This window comes from Mchenga conophoros, linkage group LG14 (genome assembly GCF_057382185.1).
Source record: "Mchenga conophoros isolate Kocher_MC1m ecotype Shallow Benthic linkage group LG14, M_conophoros_male_GT1.1, whole genome shotgun sequence".
Classification (NCBI taxonomy): Eukaryota; Metazoa; Chordata; class Actinopteri; order Cichliformes; family Cichlidae; genus Mchenga; species Mchenga conophoros.
The window spans coordinates 12990942-12996942 of NC_140539.1; positions in this window are offsets into that span (position 1 = coordinate 12990942).

The window sequence follows — 6001 nt, forward strand, 5'->3', positions numbered from 1 at the left end:
CCGCCTTCAAAGCGCGCTCACGCCCCCTGCTGGTCCTGGGCGTTAATGACGAAATAGCGCAGAAAGTTGCGCATCTTCTCTGTGATATCTGATTAGGCTTGTGTGAGTCCAGCTCACAAAAATGCACATTTTAGGGATTAATTGATAATTGTATTAATGTGTATGCAGTGATGTGCAAAGGACTTGAGCCAGCCTTCACTCATTTATATTTTTGGGAAATGGGAAATAGTTGCAGGGATTTATTGAAACATGTGTAAACATACCTGGAAATACAGTATATAAGACAAAAACTGTGTTTGTACAATTCTAAAGAGCCTGAAAGTTAGTCTTTGGTATGACCACCTTTATTCTTCAGCACAGTCTGAAGCTTTCTTGTAATTTCTCTATGTAGCCTTCAGGTAATAGCTCTCCAAACTCTTCTATCCAGGTATATGTCTGTGAAGGTTCTCAGTCATCCAGGTTATCGTAGTCAAAGGAGCTTGCAAAGAAAAGTGTCTGGACTTCTTTAAGTTACTTGAAGACGTTTCACCTCTCATCCGAGAAGCTTCTTTAGTTCTAAGGTCAAATGGTGGGGAGTCCCAGATTTGGAGTTTGGATTTGGAATGGTGGGGAATCTGGGACTCTCCACCATTTGACCTTAGAACTGAAGAAGCTTCTTGGATGAGAGGTGAAACGTCTTCAAGTAACTTAAAGAAGTCCAGACACTTTTCTTTGCAAGCTCCTTTGACTATCCAGGTATATATTGACTACTTTGGCAGTGTGTTTGGGATTACTATCAAGCTGAAAAAAATAAGCTTTTGTCAATTAGATGGTTTCCACATGGTAGATAAAAATCTAACATTAACTTTCATGCATTCACAGTTTGGATGAATTGCTTTATAAGATCTGCTGCCAGTGATTTTCAGTCCAGTTATTGTGTGTTCACAATAACTGAGCCCTTTCTCCCCTTTTCTTTTGAGACCATTTCTTTCTTTTTTTAAAGACCCAACTTTCAAATTAATGGACTTATCTATGTGGATGATCAGTATGTATATACATCACTGACTGATCTCCTTCGCAGGTCAGTGTAGAGTAGCAAAAAGAAAGAACATTTCTTCGAATAATGCAGTGTCCTCTAAACTATAGAAGCATTTTTTATCAAAGAACACTTCAGCCATTGTGATTTAGAAAATTAAGTCTTCCTCTGGTATAGGGCTGTTCATATAACGATATATATCGGATGACGATATAAAAACGTCTATGTTTCATTTTACACTATCATTTGTTTTGTTATCGTTTGTCGCAAAATAAACTGTTTACGGCAATGTTTTTTCATCGTTTTGATGGTCACTGTAGTGGCTATATTAATTTCGTAAAGTTCTCTCTTTCTCTTATATTTTATATAACCACAGACGGACAAGCGCCTGTTTTTATGCGTTGTGGTTAGCAACAACGACGGTAAAACCATCCGCTTGTTTATGTTCTACATAAACCTTTCACAATAAAGCTCAAGATCCTGTTAAGACTTTTCAAAATAAACTGAATCACGTGAAAGAGCAAATTATTTATGGATGAGAAGTAAAAAAAAAAAAAAAGAGCCGCCAGGTGCTAAAAAATAAACCTTAGACTCAAACGTTAGAACAGGCTTTTCCCAGCACGCTGTGTAATAAATACTCACACAGAAAACGGCGGCCGTTACAACTTATGTCTAAAAATGTATCGTTTCATGCATCGGTTAAAACCATTGACTGTGTTTTCTACAGTCAATGGTTTTGGGGTCTTCACACCCCTTTTCTCTGTTCGCCATCTTGTGCAGAAGGGCTGAGAGGAGAAGCTGGGTATGGGTATGTACTGGCTCACTCCCGGTGGCCCCTGTGGCTCAATCAGGCCCCTTCCGGGATGTGGAGATATTTATTATTTACTATAACTTGTGCTTATGTTGGTTTTCGCTGTGTTTTCGCTACTGTGTTTTTCTCTTTTCGCTTGTTTTTATTTTCCCAGCAGGTGATCAAACAGATTTTTAGTGTCTTCTCTCTCTGTGTCTCTCTTCCCCTATTTTTTGCTTTCCATCCCCTTCTGTTGAGCCTCTTCCCAACTTCTCTTTTCTTCATCTTTCTCTTTCCCATCCCCTAGTCCTGTCCGTTCTGATTGTAATAATTTCAAAGTAAAGAAAAGTCTGTGAAGGTTCTCAGTCATCCAGGTCATCGTAGTCAAAGGAGCTTGCAAAGAAAAGCGTCTGGACTTCTTTAAGTTGCTTGAAGACGTTTCACCTCTCATCCGAGAAGCTTCTTCAGTTCTAAGGTCAAATGGTGGAGAGTCCCAGATATAAACCTAGTGGGAGAGACCCCCACAGAGGGACAAAAGGACCCCCTGATGATCCTCTAATCACCTGAGCCAAGGTGTGAAATTGGGTGTGGGACCCAATCAGCCAGAGTTTCGGGTGTGTTCATTGTGAAACCTGGCCCCACCTTATCATGCGAATTCTTGAGGTCAGATGGCCCAGGATGTGAGTGGGCGTTAAGGCGTCTGGGAAGGGATCTCAAAACTGGATTATAGATGGCAGACAGTTGGTGTCGTAAACCCCCGCCTCTGTTCAAAGATGGTCGCTCACAGTGGACATAGATGCTTCTTTCACTCCTCTTTCAAACCATCTGTCCTCTCTGTCCAAAATGTGAACATTGGCATCCTCGAAAGAGTGTCCTTTATCCTTAAGATGCAGATGGACTGCTGAGTCTTGTCCTGTGGAGGTGGCTCTTCTGTGTTGTGCCATGCGCTTGTGAAGTGGCTGTTTGGTCTCTCCAATGTAGAGGTCTGGGCATTCCTCACTGCACTGTACAGCATACACCACGTTGTTAAGTTTGTGTTTTGGTGTTTTGTCTTTCGGGTGAACCAGTTTCTGTCTGAGTGTGTTGCTGGGTCTGAAATACACTGGGATGTCATGCTTGGAGAAAACTCTCCTGAGTTTTTCTGATACACCGGCTACATAGGGGATGACAATGTTGTTGCATCTGTCCTTCTTATCCTCCTTCGCTGGTGTCTGGTCTTCTTTTCTGTGCCTCTTTGCTGACTTTAAAAACGCCCAATTAGGATAGCCGCACGTTTTGAGTGCTTCCTTTACATGTGTGTGTTCCTTCTTTTTTCCTTCAGGTTGAGAGGGAACATGTTCTGCCCGGTGGTGTAGGGTCCTAATTACTCCAAGTTTGTGTTCCAGAGGGTGATGGGAGTCAAAAAGGAGGTACTGGTCCGTGTGTGTGGGCTTCCGGTAAATTTCGATGTTGAGTTTGCCGTCCTCTTCAATGTGCACGGCGCAGTCCAGGAAAGGCAAACAATTATCCTTTGTGTCTTCCCTGGTGAACTTGATGTTTTTATCCACAGCGTTAATGTGCACAGTGAAGGATTCCACTTCTTGTGTCTTGATTTTGACCCAGGTGTCGTCCACATATCTGTACCAGTGGCTGGGTACTCTTCCTTTGAAAGAGCCAAGAGCCTTCCTTTCCACTTCCTCCATGTAAAGGTTGGCTACAATAGGTGACACGGGGGAGCCCATGGCACAGCCATGTCTTTGTCTGTAAAAGCCTTCGTTGTACTTGAAATATGTAGTGGTGAGGCAGAGGTCTAACAGTGTGCAGATCTGATCGGGTGTGAAGTTGGTCCTGTCCTCCAAAGAGCTGTCTTCTTGTAATCGTTTTCTGACCGTCTCCACGGCCTCCGTGGTGAGTAAAGTAAAGAAAAGAAAGAAATAATAAAGAGCTAATACATTTGGAAACATAAATCTGTTGGACTGGTAAACTAATATACTATACGGTATGAAAAATGACAAACATGAGAATTCTGTGTGTTTTCCTTCTTATCTGCAGACTAACAGTCCACAGGTTTGGTGCTCAGACTGATTTGTTTTCTGGAGATGGAGGAGAGAGAGCACAGAGGACAGCAAGGTGGAGGAGTGAAGGAGAAGGTGGTGCAGCTCAGTGTCCAATCAGGAGTGAGCAGTTCTTTCACTGCCTTCATTGTGTTCAACAAAGACAACGGCGAGGCGATCCAAGGACCTCTTGTCCAGAGAAATATTCCATCAAGTTTTTGTTTTGAGTTTTTGTTGTTTTTTGTTTTTTAAAGCAAACACTAAAACTGTCACCCACACCTCTGAAGATAAAGATTACTAATCATAAATAAAGGGAATATTATGACGATGAGGACACTATCAGAGGTAGTTGTAGAATTATTTAACAGAGGATAGAAAAAAAATACATTGTGTCAAGTTCCCTGGTTAAACGGGCTGTCTGTGTAAAAAGCACAAATGGCTGTTTGTCTTGGTGTATTGGTCTTTTGCCAGCATGGCAAACTAGATCAATCTGCTGGGACATCTGATTTTAGGACAATCACTTGCTTTTCCAAAGGACACTGACAACCAGACGTTAGATGCCACAGCCCTGGCCCACGGTATCCCCCCCCCATGCATGCGGTGGGCCTTCTGTAGAAAGAGAGCAGCTTAATGAAGGTGACAAGGTGAAAATAGGGTGATTGATGTGCCGGTGCTGTGAGGGCATGTATAACACCACCTGCCCAAGTGTTGAATATAAGGAGGCTTTGAAGAATCTACAATAATTGTGTGTTGTTTGTACATGAATCACAATGTGTTACTTCAGAGGAGTGATGTTTTCAGGGGGTTTTTTTCTGCGCTGCAGAAAATTGTAAAACTACTGTGAACTTGGTGGATCTGTCCAGATCTTTGACTGGAAACTATTTCTATGAATGAGTGGTTCAAAAATGTGTAAGTGAAAAGCTGCCATATTTCAGGTCCCAAAGTCAAACGAACACTGAGGGATCACTGAGAGCTAAAAACGGTCTAACTTCTTTCATCTTTAATAAAATGATCAGCGTTGCTGTTTTACCGGGTTTAACAATTAAGTTTAACATCCAGGCATCCAAGAAAACAGAGTTTATTCAATTTAACTGAGTTAGAGGTTTGCAGTAAGTTAGCTCGCTAGTTTCCACCTAAACATGATCATCATAAGCAGTGTTACCAATTCATACACTGGTTTATCATCTAGACTTTTTGTCTCATGCAGCACCATGATCAGGTCCAGTTTTTATTTCATCTTTGATTTTTCAGCTGCTGTGCCTGAGCAGCCTCCCAGAGACCCTTTGTTGCAGTTAGTCTTCCTCCAGAAGCCATCTGGCTGCTTGATCCAGCTCTGGCTGCTGCACCGGGAAAGAGCAGTGAGGAGGTGGATTGATAAATGAAATTCATAACAAAAATTCATAATGGACTTTTTCCATTTAGGAATAATAAAAATCAGCTTTCTTTTTAATTGCTATTAACTGACAGTCAGATAACCAGCTTTTAAAAACATATTCATAAACACTTTGCAATCAACAAAATTTACACAGAGGTTATAGATGAAATAAAAAGTATCACGTGTTTTCGTGTTTATAACTCTGTTATTGTACATATTCTGTGTTATACATCATAATCATTCCAGTCTCTCTCTTTTTTTTTTTTACTGTTTTAATCTTTATAAAACTCTTATTTATTTATTTATTTATTTATTTTTATGATTTCTGCTGCCCTATTGGTCTGGTCTCTCTTGAAAATCTGAAAATGTGATATTCATAATAAAAGGATTTAAAAGTTTACTGCCAAAAAATTATTAAACTTCATAACAGAAATGTGCTAACTGGCTTGAAATAGATTGAAACTGTTATGAGATTGCTTCAGGGAGCAGACATGACACCGTCTTTTAGGTTTCGCCATCACTTTGTATTACACTCGACTCCAGCTACATGACGCACAGCTGGAAACACTTCCCGCAAGACGAGCTGCCCGAGATTCACAGAAAATGTTACATTTTTGTGATTTATATCGTTATCAGGATGATAGAATTCTTATATCGGGATATGAGATTTTGGTCATATCGCACAGCCCTACCTGAATTTGGTTTAAACAGAGTGAATCACACCTGCTAAAAGGTGTGCAAGGCGCCTCAGGAATCCTTACATACCTCTAATGACCCCCCCTGAAAAA